General features: G+C 43.2%; 1 pseudogene; it reads right to left on the bottom strand.

Moving 5' to 3' along the window:
* Positions 1–7,940: 7,940 nt before the first annotated feature.
* LOC137336031 (homeobox protein Nkx-2.5 pseudogene) lies at positions 7,941–13,770 on the bottom strand (annotated as a pseudogene).
* Positions 13,771–20,524: the final 6,754 nt, after the last annotated feature.

Raw genomic sequence — 20,524 nt, 5'->3', positions numbered from 1 at the left:
TTGGGTAGGTTATACTGGGGGTATATACAGGATTGGGTAGGTTATACTGGAGATATATACAGGATTGGGTAGGTTATACTGGAGGTATATACAGGATTGGGTAGGTTATACTGGGGGTATATACAGGATTCAGTAGGTTATACTGGAGGTATATACAGGATCGGGTAGGATATACTGGAGGTGTATACAGGATCAGGTAGGTCATACTGGAGGTATATACAGGATTGGGTAGGTTATACTGGAGATGTATACAGGATTGGGTAGGTTATACTGGAGGTGTATACAGGATCAGGTAGGTTATACTGGAGATATATACAGGATCGGGTAGGATATGCTGGAGGTGTATACAGGATCAGGTAGGTTATACTGGAGGTATATACAGGATCGGGTAGGTTATACTGGAGGTGTATACAGGATCAGGTAGGTTATACTGGAGATATATACAGGATCGGGTAGGATATGCTGGAGGTGTATACAGGATCAGGTAGGTTATACTGGAGGTATATACAGGATCGGGTAGATTATACTGGAGGTGTATACAGGATCAGGTAGGTTATACTGGAGATATATACAGGATTGGGTAGGTTATACTGGAGGTATACACAGGATCAGGTAGGTTATACTGGGGGTATATACAGGATTCAGTAGGTTATACTGGAGATATATACAGGATTGGGTAGGTTATACTGGAGATATATACAGGATTCAGTAGGTTATACTGGAGGTGTATACAGGATTGGGTAGGTTATACTGGGGGTATATACAGGATTGGGTAGGTTATACTGGAGATATATACAGGATTGGGTAGGTTATACTGGAGATATATACAGGATTCAGTAGGTTATACTGGAGGTGTATACAGGATTGGGTAGGTTATACTGGGGGTATATACAGGATTGGGTAGGTTATACTGGAGATATATACAGGATTCAGTAGGTTATACTGGAGATATATACAGGATTGGGTAGGTTATACTGGAGATATGTACAGGATTGGGTAGGTTATACTGGGGGTATATACAGGATTGGGTAGGTTATACTGGAGATATATACAGGATCGGGTAGGATATGCTGGAGGTGTATACAGGATCAGGTAGGTTATACTGGAGGTATATACAGGATCGGGTAGGTTATACTGGAGGTGTATACAGGATCAGGTAGGTTATACTGGAGGTATATACAGGATCGGGTAGGTTATACTGGAGGTGTATACAGGATCAGGTAGGTTATACTGGAGATATATACAGGATTGGGTCGGTTATACTGGAGGTGTATACAGGATCAGGTAGGTTATACTGGAGATATATACAGGATCGGGTAGGATATGCTGGAGGTGTATACAGGATCAGGTAGGTTATACTGGAGGTTCTTCAGGATCGGGTAGGTTATACTGGAGGTGTATACAGGATCAGGTTGGTTATACTGGAGATATATACAGGATTGGGTAGGTTATGCTGGAGGTATATACAGGATCGGGTATGTTATACTGGAGGTGTATACAGGATCAGGTAGGTTATACTGGAGATATATACAGGATTGGGTAGGTTATGCTGGAGGTATATACAGGATTGGGTAGGTTATACTGGAGGTGTATACAGGATCAGGTAGGTTATACTGGAGATATATACAGGATTGGGTAGGTTATACTGGAGATATTTCCAGGATTGGGTAGGTTATACTGGGGGTATATACAGGATTCAGTAGGTTATACTGGAGGTGTATACGGGTTTGGGTAGGTTATACTGGAGGTGTATACGGGTTTGGGTAGGTTATACTGGGGGTATATACAGGATTGGGTAGGTTATACTGGAGATATTTCCAGGATTGGGTAGGTTATACTGGGGGTATATACAGGATTCAGTAGGTTATACTGGAGGTGTATACGGGTTTGGGTAGGTTATACTGGAGGTGTATACGGGTTTGGGTAGGTTATACTGGAGGTATATACAGGATTCAGTAGGTTATACTGGAGGTGTATACAGGATTCAGTAGGTTATACTGGAGGTGTATACAGGATTGGGTAGGTTATACTGGAGATATATACAGGATTGCGTAGGTTATACTGGAGGTGTATACAGGATTGGGTAGGTTATACTGGAGATATATACAGGATTGCGTAGGTTATACTGGAGGTGTATACACGATTCAGTAGGTTATACTGGAGGTATTTCCAGGATTGGGTAGGTTATACTGGAGATATATACAGAATTCAGTAGGTTACACTGGAGGTATATACAGGATCGGGTAGGTTATACTGGAGGTGTATACAGGATTGGGTAGCTTATACTAGCAGTATATACAGGATTGGGTAGTTTATACTGGAGATATATACAGGATTGGGTGGGTTATACTAGCAGTATATACAGGATTGGGTAGTTTATACAGGAGGTGTATACAGGATTGGGTAGTTTATACAGGAGGTGTATACAGGATTGGGTAGTTTATACAGGAGGTGTATACAGGATTGGGTAGTTTATACAGGAGGTGTATACAGGATTGGGTAGATTATACGAGCAGTATATACAGGATCGGGTAGATTATACTGGAGGTATATACAGGATTGGGTAGGTTATACTGGAGGTATATACAGGATTGGGTAGGTTATACTGGAGGTATATTCAGGATTCAGTAGGTTATGCTGGAGGTATATACATGATCCGGTAGGTTATACTGGAGATATATACAGGATTGGGTAGATTATCAGAGCAGTATATACATGATCGGGTCGGTTATACTGGAGGTATATTCAGGATTCAGTAGGTTATGCTGGAGGTATATACATGATCCGGTAGGTTATACTGGAGGTATATACAGGATTGGGTAGATTACACTGGAGGTATATACAGGATTGGGTAGGTTATACTGGAGGTATATACAGGATTGGGTAGGTTATACTGGAGGTGTATGCAGGATTGTATAGGTTATACTGGAGATATATACAGGATTGGGTAGATTATATTTGCAGTATATACAGGATTGGGTAAATTATACTGGAGGTATATGCAGGATTGGGTAGGTTATACTGGAGATATATACAGGATTGGGTAGATTATACTGGAGGTATGCACAGGATTGGGTAGGTTATACTGGGGAGACATACAGTGTTGGGTCGGTTATACTGGAGATACATCGCTGTTTAGGTAGGTTGTACTGGAGATGCATGCAGGTTTGAGTAGTTTATACTGCAAATATATAAAGCATGTTGGATAGCTTCTACTGGAAATAGACAGCGTGTTGGGTGGGTTATACTGGAGATATGTACAGTATGTTGTGTTTGTTATCCTGGAGAGATATACATCGTTCGATAGGTTATATTGGAGTTGTATACAATAGGTTGAGTTTGTTATACTGGAGATATATACAGCGTTCGATAGGTTATATTGGAGTTGTATACAGTAGGTTGGGTTTGTTATACTGGAGATATACACAGGGTTCAATAGGTTATATTGGAGTTGTATACAGTAGGTTGGGTTTGTTATACTGGAGATATACACAGGGTTCGATAGGTTATATTGGAGTTGTATACAGTAGTTTGGATTTGTTGTACTGGAGATATAAGAACATAAGAAATAGGAGCAGGAGCCTGCTCCGCCATTCAATAAGATCACAGGGTTCGATAGTTTATATTGGAGTTGCATACAGTAGTTTGGATTTGTTATACTGGAGATATATACAGCGTTCGATAGGTTATATTGGAGTTGTATACAGTAGTTTGGATTTGTTATACTGGAGATATATACAGGGTTCGATAGGTTATATTGGAGTTGTATACAGTAGGTTGGATTTGTTATACTGGAGATATATACATCGTTCGATAGGTTATATTGGAGTTGTATACAATAGGTTGAGTTTGTTATACTGGAGATATACACAGGGTTCGATAGGTTATATTGGAGTTGTATACAGTAGGTTGGGTTTGTTATACTGGAGATATACACAGGGTTCAATAGGTTATATTGGAGTTGTATACAGTAGTTTGGATTTGTTATACTGGAGATATATACAGGGTTCGATAGGTTATATTGGAGTTGTATACAGTAGGTTGGGTTTGTTATACTGGAGATATACACAGCGGGTTGAGTTGGTCATACTGGAGATACAGAGCGGGGTGGGTAGTTTATACTGGAGATATATACAGTGGGTTGAGTTGGTCATACTGGAGATACAGAGCGGGGTGGGTAGTTTATACTGGAGATATACACAGCGGGTTGAGTTGGTCATACTGGAGATACAGAGCGGGGTGGGTAGTTTATACTGGAGATATATACAGTGGGTTGAGTTGGTCATACTGGAGATACAGAGCGGGGTGGGTAGTTTATACTGGCGATATATACAGTGGGTTGAGTTGGTCATACTGGAGATACAGAGCGGGGTGGGTAGTTTATACTGGCGATATATACAGTGGGTTGAGTTGGTCATACTGGAGATACAGAGCGGGGTGGGTAGTTTATACTGGCGATATACACAGCGGGTTGAGTTGGTCATACTGGAGATACAGAGCGGGGTGGGTGGTTTATACTGGAGATATATACAGTGGGTTGGGTTGGTCATACTGGAGATACAGAGCGGGGTGGGTAGTTTATACTGGCGATATATACAATGGGTTGGGTTGGTCATACTGGAGATACAGAGCGGGGTGGGTGGTTTATACTGGAGATATATGCAGTGGGTTGGGTATGTTAACATTTCTGGTGAAAAACTCACGTTCGAACAGCACTCTGTTCATTAATGTAGCAGTTTAGCAGGACAGACTGGTTTATCCATCAATTAGCTAGCTGAACGATCTTTGTATTTTTAAAAACATACTCCCAGTTTAATTAGGATTCATTCGGTTCCTTTATTTCTTGATTTCTTTTTATTTATGTTTTCTTAACCTTGGTGATATAAACGGAATAAATAAATATAACCCTTTCCGAAGGCCGGTTTATGAAGACATCCCCAATAAGAGATGCGTCCCTCCTCCTGTCTGTCGCCCTGAGAGGTCCAGACCCACAATTGAGCCGGGTGCAGAGACACCCAGTCCAGGACAGCCTGGACAAGCCTCCCGCCCTGTAAATGTACCCCAAGTGAACTGGTTTCCAGTGTGATTGAACTCTGTCCCCGTTAGAATCTCCTGACCTGAAGGGATATATCCAATTCACACCAGCTCGCTCTCCTTCATTTATTCCCATTTTGTCTGTTTTAGAAATGCCTTGACTTCACCGTGTTGAACATACACATTTCGAACAATTTTAACCTTGAGCTCGATAAAATATTTCCTCCCAACCATTCGCATCCGCAACGGAGGTCCGGAAAGGGCCATACCAGCTCCTTGCAATGTCTACTGTGTGTTAAATCAAACAGCCTTTTCTTCAATGTACAATATGACTTTATAAATAGAGGTATGGTCGTTAGAATTATCTATCGTCAGCGCCTCGCTTAAATCCTAGTCAGTAATTAAACGGGAATCTGATGCACAGGGTTTCTTGTGACAGAGATCCGATGGTGAAACAGTTAAAGTTTGAACTGCATTTCACAAAATTCAATATTTCGGTTCAAATATTTCAAAACCAACAGTCGGTCGCGCTTTTCGTGACTTCTAATATCTGAGTTTTATCTATTTCGTTTAGAATTTATTTATTGTGACCCAGGTGTAAATGTATAATATATTGTATAATTAAATTAATATAATATTTTATGAACCCTAAAGTTAATTTCCATTAAGTTGTCCGAATATTGCATTCATTTTGCCTACTTAAACATGATTCATATACAGTTACAAACTGAGTCGATTCAATAATTCAGAAGAATCCTAATTCGGAAAGAATCATAAACTCCCAAACCCCCAAACGTGGGTCTCCGAGATTATCGGCGACCTGCGGGCAAAGAACCGGCCCACTGAACTGGATATTGATATTTGTACAGCGATTTAAATAGGCTGCTCACCGAGACCTCGGCCTTGTTCAAATGTGTCAAGTGTTTGCATTAGAGACTGATCGATCAGAGGAGTCGGGAGGAATCTCTTTGGGAACTGGCTCCCAACGAGCCGCAGTCAGTACCGTTTTTATCCTGTGTTAAGATGGGATTTGGAATCCAAGTTACAAGCGGCTTGCTTCATCTTGTATAATTTTCTACTGGATCAGTAACGTGCGCTTTCTTTGAAGGTATATTTCGTTTTATATATTTATATATAATGTATTTATAATTATATCTATAAATGTATAATTTATTTTGCACTTATTTATTATTTATAAATTGATATAAATGCTTTTATATATATAATTCCAGCAATTTTGCCGTCCTAACAAGCACAGGGTTGTGTGAACTGAATAAATTTGACACAAATGACATCTTCCTGTGACAGAAATAACGTACCTATTATTTTAAACACAGCTCACTAAAACATTCGCTGTGACTCACCTGCAGTAATATATTGAGCTCTGCTTGAACACCTCCGTCGACTTACATGATTCAATCCGTGAATATTACACAAAGCTCCCGTTGGAAGCATGGGACAGTGGTTTAGATTACCGTGCGGAGGTATTGGTTCTAAATTGTGCAAGATGTTTGAACGGGAGCTCTGTGTTAATCTAATTTATAGAGTCTGTATTTAAAATCGACATATTTGTGCAAAAGCTTTCACAAGAACCAAAAGACCTGACGGGCGGGTTACACGTCTTTTGACAAAATGTTAGCATTTTATACTCCATTGCTTTTGGGAGCGGTTAAAATGATGGATTTCTCTCACTATTCTTAGTATAGTAAATTTATTAAGTGCGGTTCTAGATTTAAATTTGGGGGATTAATTTGTACACGAATATATGGAAATGTAAAATTGTATGTATGTATCCAGATTTAGAGTATACACAAATATATCTTTGTATATTGCAACATCTGACAGCAGTGCATGTAACATATGGTTATCGGATTAATATTGAGTGAGTGAACTAATTAATATAAATTAATAATAGTCTGTCCCTGTATAAGACCGTCCTCTGCCTCGTGTGATGAAACAAAGGATTAATTTAGGAAAAAAATACAGTTTTAATAAAGTTAAACTAGACAAGTGGATCACAACAATTTTTTTGTGGGTTAACAGCAGACATGTTCCATTTTATAAATTAATCATTGTTGGAATATTTAGTGAGAAACATTTTGCTTTTTTCATAATTGCAACGTGAAATTTAACACAAATAAAGAGCTCTCGGTCTGTGCAATCGGCCATTTAATATTGAAGAGTGTTGTATCTTCCCCTTTAAATACCTATTTCACTGACGGCAAAAAAATAACCAGGTCTGGTGGATGTATTTACTTGTTCCGGGGTAAATGTCCCTTTTATTTTAATACACAGAGGATGTACAAGACACGGGGAACTTGAGGTAAGGATGTGCTCTCAAAATGATTTGAAAAAATCACCGTGAAACGTGTTCATTTATTCCCTCCCCCTCCAAAAAAAAAGCGAGCAAGAGTTGAAATATTTACAAAGTTCGCGCCGTTGTTTTTCTGGGAAATGGTGAAACGGCGCATTGAATTCGGTGAGAAAGTTTTATTAATGACAGACTGGGGGAGAGGTTGGGACAGCAAGTTGAAAATAACTCTTTGTGAAGAGGGGAGTAACGGGGAGATGGTTTGGGTGTGAAGATTAGTGAGCCAAAGCTACTGATCTCCTTGATCCCTGTAAGTTCTCCCCTCTTCCAGGCTGGGGTTTCCCCCTCTCCTTAATGCCCCTTTCTCCTTTATTCCAGTTCTCAGTAACTATTATTTTCCTTCTCGAGGTTACGAGGAGAGAATATATTAAATATAAATGCACGAACGAAAGCTCCCTCGACCTTCTCAAGAGTTGCATGCCCAGTCCATTTGTTTAGACTGGGACCTCTGCTTTCTCATGAAGGTCCATTTCGCTTCAAATCCAATTCCATGCATGAAGAGGAGGAATTTTATGTCTGCGAGCGGTGAGAGTTTTCACCAAGCACGAATCCCTTGCAGTGTGGCTGGGCTGGACTGGGGAGGGTTCCCCATAACAGCAGCGGTCGCCTGAGCGGCCGGAATCCCCGTGTAGTTGCAGCTGTAATTGGTATTGTAAGAAGGGCTCGTGTAGCCGGCGTAGTAGGCGGCGGCCGCGGCGTTGTTGTACGGATAAGGGTTGACCGTGATGTTGTAAGGGGTGGAATAGGCCTGAGAGCCTCCGAGACAAGGTTTGCCATCCCGGACCAAGACTGGCACCGCTACCCGTCGCGGAGGTGCGGCGGGATGGGCGGCCAGTTCCAATGACTTGTCCTGCCTCTGCCTCTTGCACTTGTAGCGTCGGTTCTGGAACCAGATCTTCACCTGGGTCGAGGTGAGCTTCAACAGGCAGGCGAGGTGCTCCCTCTCCGGGGCCGACAGGTACCGCTGCTGCTTGAAGCGTCTCTCCAGCTCGAAGACCTGGGCTTGAGAGAAGAGAACCCGAGGTTTCCTCCTTTGCCGCTGTCTGGGGCGCTCGGACGATTCGCTTCTCCTCTCGGTCACCGGGCAGCCGCTGAGGGCGCCGCTTTCTGCAATGGAGAGGAAAGAGGATGCGGGACATTTACTCCGCTTACTTTCACGTGGGCTTCTTATCCAGCTACAACCCCACTAAAAACAGTCACAAGTGTCCATATGAACCGGGCGCTCGCTTATTGACAGGGCAACCTATGGGAGGTGCAGTAAACTGAAACTTAAAACTGAAAGGATCCATTTACATAGAATTTCACAGGCCATTCGGCCCAACAGGTGTTTGTGCTCCACAGGGACCTTCTCCCACCTTACTTCATCTCACCCTATCCAAATATCCTTCTATCCCTTTCTCCCTCAGCTACTTATCTCGCATCCCCTGAAATGCACCGACGCTACTGGCCTGACCCACTCCATGTGACAGCAAATTCCACCTTCTCTGTGGGTTTTCAAGTGAACATTTCAGTCCCGAGTCCTCATCTGATCACACTCTGAGCGTCTAAAACCCAGCAACTCACACAACCCAGAGCACCAGTCAGAGTGAGTGTGAAACAAACCAGACCCCAAATTACCCGCGATGTTGTCTGACACACGGTGGAATTTAAATGTTTAAGGAAAATGTGAATTCTCTCTGGAAAGGTGGAGAGTTGCCGTGCGTGGTTATTGGAGGAAGCCTCCGAAAGCTTGTGAATTTAAAATAAAATTGCTGGACTATAACTTGGTGTTGTAAAATTGTTTACAATTGTCAATCCCAGTCCATCACCGGCATCTCCACATCATGGTTATTGGAGATGAGTCGATCACAGTTCCGTATTCAAAGGCTCCGAGTTGGGCGAGAAGCTTTATCTAAATGAGTTACATTCGCCATCACACTTTACACTTCCTGCGCTGTTCGCACAGGACGTTGAAAAAATGTGGAAATTGTATCGTTAGTGAAGCTAACCACAATCTCTCAACTCACCAAATATACACGGAGCAGCTGGGGAATACAACTTCAAAAGAAAAATGAGTACATTCCCGTCAAATTAATAATTCGTAATAAATTAGGAGACGAGAGTTTTTCGATAACATTATCATCCGTGTGTCTCTCATCAAATCATATTGATTAGTATATAAAGATTTGATGAGGTAATGTTATCGAAAAAACCTTAAGTCTCAATTTATTATGAATATATATAAAATATATCAAATGTGTTTATATATAAAATGTATATATATCTCAGATGTGTATATATCAAATGTAGATCACATATATCAAATGTGTATATAATATAAGATGTGTACATATATCAAATATATATAGCACATATCAAATATGTGTATGTATCATATATATATAGCACATGTGTATATACATATATATATGAAATATAGATAATATATTATATAGATGAGAGAGCGAGATTCTGAGCCTCTGTGATATTCGTACGGTGTGTTGCTGGTAGACTTGTGAGTGCAGTGCCGGGACCCGGGACTTGGTGTAAGTTTAACAAGAGTAAATACCCGCCAACACACAGTGTATGTTCATTCGGATCACTGGAGAAATGTGGGACCGGCTTTAATTCCGCCCAATTTCTGAAAACAAATCGATTTTTTTAAACTGAAAGACGAAATACTCATCCGGGCTGTGCCGCTCAAGAAATTAGTATTTGATTCTTTTACTGAAGAGAGTGGGGTTTTCATAAAGTCCAATATTTTCCTCATTCCTCAATATAAGATCCGCACAGATCCTTCACTCGAACAAACACCACCAGCCTTCCATTCCGACACAATATTCCCAGAATCTACAGAGGTAAATTCGACAGGCAATTATATCTATTTTTCGTTGCAACCGCAGTTTATATTCCAAATCTTAACTGGATGTAGTTTGGGGGAAAAAAACGTTCTTTAAACAAATGGGAGTTGTGTGTTTTTTTAAAATGAAATATTGTAAAATATATATTTAAAACAAAACCTGGGCAGAAGTTAACCGCTGGGGCAGCAAGTCCAGTTTTGGATTGTCAGCTTTTGTTTCGTTCAGTGAACAATCTTTCAGTGGAGTCCACTGTCATTTTGCCGTCAATTTGAACGCGTTCGAAGTATCTTTTTAAAAAAGAATTTAAGCTTGATTATTTATAAAAAGCGGATCTCTTAAAAATAGAACTTTTCACTGTTTAATTCTGGGATTCCGGGGCCTTTTAACAAACCCTTAACCCGTTCCACGATAAACTCAAAAGCAAAATACTGCGGATGCTGGAAATCTGAAATAAAAACAGAAAATGCTGGAGAAGCTCAGCAAGTCAGGCAGCGTCTGTGGAGAAAGAAACAGAGTTAACGTGTCAGGTCGAAGGCCTTTCGTCAGAACTAGAAGATGTTGAAAGCCACAATAAACTCGGCGGTTTGGGGCAGTGATTCCGTTTAAAAGTTATTGCAATATTAGATACACCGAGCTGCTTTCGCCCTTTACAAATCGACTCATTTTGAATTGTCATTGTTATCTGCAGAGATTGCTAATATCTTGAAAGCGGAGTTGAACCTCGATATTCTGCACAGAATGATATCCTTCAAGCACAATGTGTTGCCCAGAATGTGTTTAAATGAAAATATGCATGTTATATTTGTTTTAGAACCGCGCCAGTTATATTGAGACGGACCCCAAAGTCAGAGTGCTTTGTCACAATCGATTGTGTGCTTTTTCTGGAATCTTTTAGTCGCTTACAAAAAGAACATTTTCGCCCAGGGAACGCACACTGAATTGTAACAGAACAGTCTGAATATTGGACTCAGTGCGGGATACTCCAGCAGGCTCCGGTACTGTGAAATCGCGTTCAAATTGGGAGGGAAGAATGAACGTTAAATCTTCTTTTTACTTTGCAGTTCCAGATAAGTTGACAGCTCCGGCCAAAAGTCAAGGCCCCTCCTCCCTCTCCCGCAAATCTTATCTGCTCCCCGGAGCCCTGAAGTGACGGGTTTCGTTCATTGAAAACCATGTCATTTTGGTAAAGTGCTTAAATAATCATCCGACCTGTTTTAGAAACTGTCCATTGCACTCATACACAGACACAAACGCCAGTCCCGACCACTTGGTTTGTGTTACATTCCAATTATTTTTCTCAAGTGTTAGATATTGTATTATAAGTTTTTTTTAAAGAATTGAACCGTTCTGTTTATGCAGCCCTGCTCTCGTTTATTCAGAACGAATAAATGGGCACAAGGCTATCCGAACACCGAGAGCCGATATAACTTTGCACTCTTGTACAAAAACAATCCATTCTCCGTGCAAACATCACCTGCTGCTCCCCAGGTAATCGACCAAAGAAAAAGACCAGGTTACAAACTGCATCTAAAAATATAGGGCAACTAAACGTCTTTCACCCTTATCATTGAACACATTGAAATAGCCTCCCTTAAATGGGATTCAAGTGAAGTTGCTCACTGAAATTTATAGCCGGAAAAATCATTATTACTGAACACATTTTACACACTGTAGAATAAATACATTCCACCGTGTGTGAAACTCCAGACAGAATTAGTTTAAGTAAATGTTTATTTATTGCATATTTATTTATTCTCCTTCCCGTCACAGTTCACACAGAAATAGTTTTAAATTAAAAAATACATGTATTTATTCCATTTGATATAAAATTTCAGGCAGATATAGTTTCAGTAAACGTTATTTACTGTACAATTTACCGTTTATGTAAAATTGCTCGTAGAAATAATTTAAATAAAACTTTCTTTACTTGTAAAATTTTCAGGAAGAAATAGTTTAAGGAAAAGGTTATTTAATGTGCGACTACTAACTGAAAATTTCAGGTAGAAATAATTTAAAACTTTATTGTACAATCATTCTTTCTATGAAATATCAGGTAGAAATAGTTTAAGTGAAATTTTATTTATTGTGCGATTACAAACTGAAAATTTCAGGTAGAAATAATTTAGTAAAACTTTATTTATTGTATAATTATTTACTTATAAACATTTCAGGTAGAAATAGTTGAGTCGAACTTTATTGTGCTATTATTTACTCTTCCAATAAAATTTCAGGTAGAAATAATTTAAAACTTGATTGTACAATTATTCTTTCTATGAAATGACAGGTAGAAACTTTATCGTACAGTTATTTACTTGTAAAATTTTCAGGTCGAAATAAAACGTTATTTATTGTACAATTAGTAACTCTCAAAATTTCAGGGAGCAATAATCCAGTAAAACTCTATTGTATAATTATTTACTTGTAGAAATAGTTTCAGTAAAACTTTATGGTATAATTAATAACTCTGTAAAATTTTCAGGTAGAAATGCTTCAATAAAACTATGCGTTGTACGATGACTGACTCTACTCCAATAAACAACCCGTTGCATTACCTTGACCCGGTCTCCCAGAAGCACAGAAAGACATTTCCTTTACAATCAGCCACTTAAGGGATGCAGTGACTGTAAATAATGATCAACAGCATTGTACCAAAGTAATGAAGTTAGTCTCAAATGCAATCGCTGGGATTCTCCAGGTGGTCTGAAATATCCCTAATAGAGCTGGCCAGGTCTGTATCTGGTGTGTGTGGAAGCAAAACAGCCCAGGATTATTGACATGGAAGATTTATGTAAATATGGATCAAACTGTTGCAGTTTCCCGTGTTTACATTGATTACAACGATTTGCCAGCCCTCGTGTGTGTTAATGATGAAATGACAACTTCATGTTCACGTGAATACAGGCCCATTGCACTTAGGTAAATATTGCAGATGAGGAGGAAAGTAAAACGGCGTTGGTGCTCGTCACTCGTGTTAACCCGTTTAGCTTTTAAGTTCTTGTTGGTTGAGTCTTTACAACATTATTATGGAGCCCGATTATTTACAACGCTGTTAACTCTGATATCCAGTCAAATGGACATGCAAACTTCACAAAGGTACAGACAAGGATAAGATAATAGATCTGTTCAATATTTATAGTGAAGGTGAGTGTAAATTGTCGAAAAGGTGAATATAATCACTAAAATGAATCTTGAGATATTTCCCTGATTGATATTTGCGTTGTTCCACCTACTTTGGTTGGCGCTTCGCTCCACTTCCTTCTCCTCCTCTTGCTCTGTCGGGCTGTTACACAGACACTTGATCAGCTCGGAGTGACCTGAAGGTGCGGGGCCTTTGCCCGCCTTCTCTCGCGTCTCTCTCAGAGAGTCCCGGTTGTCCATCCGCCGCGGTGGGACGTCCATGCAGGAGATCGGCTGGCCGTGGACCTCCTGACGGAGGACCTGTCGAGGGGACAGTCGCTGCTGTTCCAACTTGAGAATGTCTTTGACAGAAAATGGCGTCGAGGTGACTGGACTTGGAAGCATCATTGCAACAATAACAAAAAAAAACAAGACACAAACACTGAATTGAGGGGCTGGGCAGTGGGAGGAAGGGGTTGTCCAGATTACACAGCAGATGCACCCTAAATTAAAGAAGGGTCTCAACAAGGCTAGAGGAGCACATCCAGATTAATAGCACCTGCTTTGCAGGACAATAAGAAAGCTTTGAATGCACCGAGGTAATAAATGCAGCCTCTTAGGACCGAGTTTAACTCTCTCGTTGAGACGTGACGTTTCTTAATGTCGAGTGGACTTACCTTGTCACTTTGGATCCCCTATTGGCTGTGGTGTGGACACGTGTCTCAATACAACCCCCACCTCCCCTCGGCCGCGGTCTCTCAACCCCAATCCCTGTGCAATTTCGAGATTTTCCAAAACAAAAATCACACCAGCAAAATTGTTAAACATGCAAAACAAAAAGCAAGTTGTCCTATTTTGGAAGCGAAGTAGATGCCTCGCCAGAAGCGCTCAGTTGGAGGAGGGCGGCTGATTAATTGTACAACTAGTGTTTACACAAAGTGCATTCAGTAGCAATTAGGAACAGGTAAATGCTTTTCAGTAAAGTGGAACATGACTTCAAGGCATGGTGTGATGTAAATTACATACTACAATCTACATATCAAACCGTGGGCTTTAATCCACCGGGGGAAGATTTTGGGGTTTCCTGCGATGATCTTGAAATGTTAATTGGAATTATATATTCGTGCGGTGGGAGGATGGATTTCGAATTCCGTCACTAAACTGGTATAAACTGGGCGACATGGACATGTTGGGCCGAAGGGCCTGTTTCCATGTTGTAACTTCTATGATTCTATGATTCTATAAACTGATAGAGCGAGTCTCTCGAACGCCTGAAGAGACACCTCGCTTTTCATTGCAGTTGTTTGTTTGTGATTCTCTTTGAACACTTAAACCTTTAGTGATTATTTCCGAACGATTAGGCTGGAATTGTTTTTTTTTTACATAATTATGCACTGACTACACCGACCCGTCTCCACAGAATGGGTAAGCGCTGGGAAAACAGGCGGTGCGAACTCGGTTTACAATAGGAGATAGCAGAGCAGTGGATTTAGGGAATGAGGATTAGAGAGAAAACGGAAGGAGTCGGTTTGGGGATCTAAAGCATTGCGGCGAAATACACCGAATGTTTGGAACAAATTGGGACGGTTTTAACTGTCAAGTGTTTGTGGAATGGAAGGGGAGCGGGCGCACATGATATTCATCTGTGAGACAATGGGGACAGTGCGTTTAAATACAAGGAGCAGAATGGAAAATCTTTCAGTTTAATGTCAGTCAGTGTATGTAGAATGGATCGAAATTGTTCAGAGAAATGCAGTGTGAAAGCAATACTTATATAAGCAGGATGAACTGAAATATGTATGCTCTATATATACACATACATATACACGTACATACATATAACTTAAATAAGTGTGCGATATATATACATATACGTGTGTGTAATATATATATTGCTTTTGCACACATTTATCTTGCATATAAATGCTTTGTTCACGTATATACACAAAATATCTCATCTACACACATATACATCTCTGTGTATGTATGTGTATATGAGATACATTTTGTATACATGTATGAACAATCCATTTATATGCAAGATTAATATATAACTGTGCGTGTCTGTAAAATATATAATATATAAAAAGAGGGAGAGGGTGATCTAATCTGTGGAGTCGAAATTTCTGTTCAGTTTTCAAGTGTTACCAAGGGCACTTCCGCCCCTTCGCCTTTGGTGACTGTTAGCTTTTTAATTGGGTGTCTGCGTGCGTCCGCTCGGTCACTGTTTGTTTTACTTATCAATGGCTCTTGTACGCTGACAGCTCAGGCCACAGAAACGGTCTTGCTCAGACAGCTCTCTGTGGGGGGAGAGACAGGACTATAAGGATTTGATAGAAATGGTGAAATAAATCAGGCTGGTGACATTGAGTGAGTTGGTTTGTCAGATAGGAATGAGCCTTGCCACCCTGGCAATGACCAATGAAGCATCCTCCCATCTCCCCAAAAGCCAGATTCAGTTACTGAGGATGCGTAGACCTCAACTGGAGAGAGAGATTTTTTTTAAAAATCAACATGACCATTGCTTATGGAAGTTACTAATCTTTGCAATTAAATGCCTTCTCACAAAACTTCATTGGAGCGAAGATGCTGTGAGACCGCGTGAAACGATTTTATCAACTGGACAAAACGAGCTGGTTTTGGAGAATGATGGTCCTTTCACCGACTCGGTCTCCCTCGTATCTTATCTCAGTTTCGACATTTTGTTGATGTTTAAATCCTCCATGGCGTTTGGGTGATTGCGTTTTCAAACAGTGTCATACATTTCCCTGACATCCTCGGGGTCCAACTGACTCCCAAGTTTTGGTTCAAGCCGATAGTCTTCCAAGCAATGGCTGTTTTAAGAATCTCCTTCATTAGCCTCACGATGTGATTCGCCCCCCTCAAATCCCCTTCAGATCCGCCCCCAATGACCAATATCTTCCTCCCTAACTTCCCAGTTTGAGTGTGCGATGAATTTCTGTTATTGCAATAAAGCTTCGCACCAGATAAGACGGTTCTTAAGGGAAAGGGCTGTTTACTTTTCTCGGGGCTTTATGTTAAATATACCCCAATTTATCAGAGCACTGTATACAAGGAGTGACCTAGCCGGGGAGCAGTTGAACTTATGGGCAATTCCCATTCACCAACACTCCTCTTAAAGCTTGATAATAAGAGGCTCTCGTTATCGCTGTATTCACGTTCAGGGCCGGATATCCATTTCAATTAAAATTCCTGGCCAAAAAAAAAAGACAACTCCTTGATGGCGTTTGGTGATAGTGTCTTGACAGGGGCCGCCAGTGGCCAGAGAGGAAAGGGGTGTCTCCTTTTACTGATGGAGCTACAGCATATTTCCCAACGCTTTAAGCAGACGAATTTCGCGTTCGAATCATCGCATGATTCGCACAGAAAGAGTCCATTCGGCCCATCGTGCCGGTGTTGGCTCTTTGAAACAGCTATCCAATTGGTCCCACCCACCTTGGTCTTTCCCCATAACCCTGCAATTTTCCTCTTCAAGTATTTATCCAATTCCCTTTTGAAAGTCACGACTGAATCTGCTTCCACCGCCCTTTCAGGCAGTGCATTCCAGATCATAACAACTCGCTGCATAAAAAAAACTCATCTCCCCTCTGATCTGTTGCCAATTGTCTTAAATCTGTGTCCTCTGGTTACTGACCCTCCATCCAGTGGAAACAGCTTCTCCCTATTTACTCGATCAAAAACCCCTCATAATGTTCAACACTAAACCTCCGCTTAACCTTCTCTGCTCAACTGAGAACGACACCAGCTTCTCTGGTCTCTCCCCTACATGGATTTCATTTCATGTTTTCACACTTGAGTTCAAATCCACCGCTTTCTCAGACAAACAGACTGCAGTTTGCTCTTAAAACACAAAGGCCAACATTGTATATGTTCAAACCTCCAGACAGATTCGTTTGATTTTGAAAGATTCTCCACTTGTCTTGATACAGGCCGGGAGAAGACCCCACTCCTGGGCCGCCTGGGTGTGCGAGGGACGCCCAGCGCTGATTCTTGACAACAAGTTCTAAAGTCACGAGTGTTGGGGACAGGGAGAAGAGTCGCCCTCCATACACAGGACCTCTGGCCGACTTTGCCTGGTTTTATTACGGGAAAGATCGGCTTTTTGGCATCGCTTCTGAAAATGACGAGTCTGGGTTAAGGACAAAATGATAACGGCAGCCATCAAACACATTGGGGTGAGGGGCGAACCCTCACCCCTGAATCACATTGAGACCATCACAATTCCAAAAAAAACCGCCCGCGGGTTAATATGAGACACGTTTTAAGAGTGTGGGGAAAGATTTGAACGCTTTTTAAAAGTAAATCGTGCAAGTACTGGACACATTGAGATGCCATTGGATTCCAGACTGTATCCCTTTTAATTGGGTAGTCACACTCGCTCCTACTAAAGGCATCCCAAATTGAGCAGGACCAGTTCAAGCCAAGGCAAGCCAGGTCGGTCCCGTAGTGAGGTCGCCTCTTGCCCTCGGCCTCTGGGACTGGGAGGAGTTTGGAAGGGTTGGATTTAGAAATTGAACAGAGGAGAACCATCGGTTGTCAGGGGTTGACACCAGCTCATTTCCTGGGTTTACTTTAAGAAGGAGTCACTGGCCTCTTGGACAATAAAAAAGGGTTGGAGACGTGAAAGATGAGTTCCGCAGTCATTGTCTGAATGCTGCTGGGGGTCGGTTCAGTTCCACGGCAGGAGGAATGTGAACCTCACACTGCTGAAAAGATTCATACTTCACTCACAATCCAAGTCTGCCTGCTTTTACTTCAATCTCGCAGATTTGAGTATGATTTTATAATCTCACTGGAAATAACCGATACCCCAGGAGAGTGGTTATGTTATTATTGGGACTCATTATTTGGACTTTTGTCTCTGTTAATATTTCTGCACACTTCAGACGGCGAGGTACAGAGAGGAGGGTCCGGTTTACACTCGAACAGTGGCACTGTGCCACACTCGGTGAACAGAATCGGCGAGGGTGCAGGTGAAAATACTTGGCAGACAGTTCACGGTGTCACAGGGGTCAGACTCCACGGGAAGGCCAGGAGCGGGTCAGTGCAGGAACTCGGTGAGAATCAGAGGAGGATCCTTAGCACATTTCGCTGTTGTAAAAGTTGATCCAAACAGTTTATCAGACTGCAGATGCGGATCTACACCGTGAGGTCAATCCGCAGAGATCTAGCGGAATGTTTGAGGATTTAGATGGGCTAAGGGTGCGATATACAGAATTGATCTGAAATACAAACCGACAGTAAATATTCCGTCTGGATCCCCGTTTTCTCTTGTATGTTTGCTGTAAGACTTACCCGAACGGGCAATGTGTTTAAAGGGCATTAAAGGATAAAGTTGCCTGCATTTCAGCAGCAATGTGGTCCATTAAACAATTGACACAGTGGCAATGTGACTGGGCAACTGTTGTACACCAGCAACCTCCCAACATCCCGTCCTACCATCCCATCTCACCAACCCATCCCACCAACCCGTCCCACCATCCCGTCTCACCAACCCATCCCACCATCCCGTCCCACCAACCCGTCCCACCATCCCGTCCCACCAACCCGTCCGACCATCCCGTCTCACCAACCCGTCCCACCATCCCGTCCCACCAACCCGTCTCACCAACCCGTCCCACCATCCCGTCCCACCAACCCGTCCCACCATCCCGTCCCACCAACCCGTCCGACCATCCCATCTCACCAACCCATCCCACCATCCAGTCCCACCATCCCATCCCACCAACCCGTCCCACCAACCCGTCCCACCATCCCGTCCCACCAACCCATCCCACCATCCAGTCCCACCATCCCATCCCACCAACCCGTCCCACCAACCCGTCCCACCAACCCGTCCCACCAACCCGTCCCACCATCCAGTCCCACCATCCCATCTCACCAACCCGTCCCACCATCCCGTCCCACCAACCCATCCCACCATCCAGTCCCACCATCCCGTCCCACCAACCCGTCCCACCATCCAGTCCCACCATCCAGTCCCACCAACCCGTCCCACCAACCCGTCCCACCAACCCGTCCCACCATCCCGTCCCACCAACCCATCCCACCATCCAGTCCCACCAACCCGTCCCACCATCCAGTCCCACCATCCAGTCCCACCAACCCGTCCCACCAACCCGTCCCACCAACCCGTCCCACCATCCCGTCCCACCAACCCATCTCACCAACCCGTCCCACCAACCCGTCCGACCATCCCAATCCACCAACCCGTCTCACCAACCCATCCCACCATCCAGTCCCACCATCCCAATCCACCAACCCGTCTCACCAACCCGTCCCACCATCCAGTCCCACCATCCCAATCCACCAACCCGTCCCACCAACCCATCCCACCAACCCGTCCCACCATCCAGTCCCACCATCCCAATCCACCAACCCGTCCCACCAACCCGTCCCACCAACCCGTCCCACCAACCCATCCCACCATCCAGTCCCACCATCCCATCCCACCAACCCGTCCCACCAACCCGTCCCACCAACCCATCCCACCATCCAGTCCCACCATCCCGTCCCACCAACCCGTCCCACCAACCCATCCCACCATCCAGTCCCACCAACCCGTCCCACCAACCCATCCCACCATCCAGTCCCACCAACCCGTCTCACCAACCCGTCCCACCATCCAGTCCCACCATCCCGTCCCACCAACCCGTCCCACCAACCCATCCCACCATCCAGTCCCACCAACCCGTCCCACCAACCCATCCCACCATCCAGTCCCACCAACCCGTCCCACCAACCCATCCCACCATCCAGTCCCACCAACCCGTCTCACCAACCCATCCCACCATCCAGTCCCACCAACCCGTCCCACCAACCCATCCCACCATCCAGTCCCACCAACCCGTCCCACCATCCAGTCCCACCATCCCAATCCACCAACCCGTCCCACCAACCCATCCCACCAACCCGTCCCACCATCCAGTCCCACCAACCCGTCCCACCAACCCATCCCACCAACCCATCCCACCATCCAGTCCCACCAACCCGTCCCACCATCCAGTCCCACCATCCCAATCCAGCAACCCGTCCCACCAACCCGTCCCACCAACCCGTCCCACCATCCAGTCCCACCATCCCAATCCACCAACCCGTCCCACCAACCCATCCCACCAACCCGTCCCACCATCCAGTCCCA

The sequence above is a fragment of the Heptranchias perlo genome, chromosome 20 (assembly GCF_035084215.1).
Source record: "Heptranchias perlo isolate sHepPer1 chromosome 20, sHepPer1.hap1, whole genome shotgun sequence".
NCBI classification, from domain to species: Eukaryota; Metazoa; Chordata; class Chondrichthyes; order Hexanchiformes; family Hexanchidae; genus Heptranchias; species Heptranchias perlo.
This window is presented reverse-complemented; position numbering and strand designations above follow the sequence as displayed.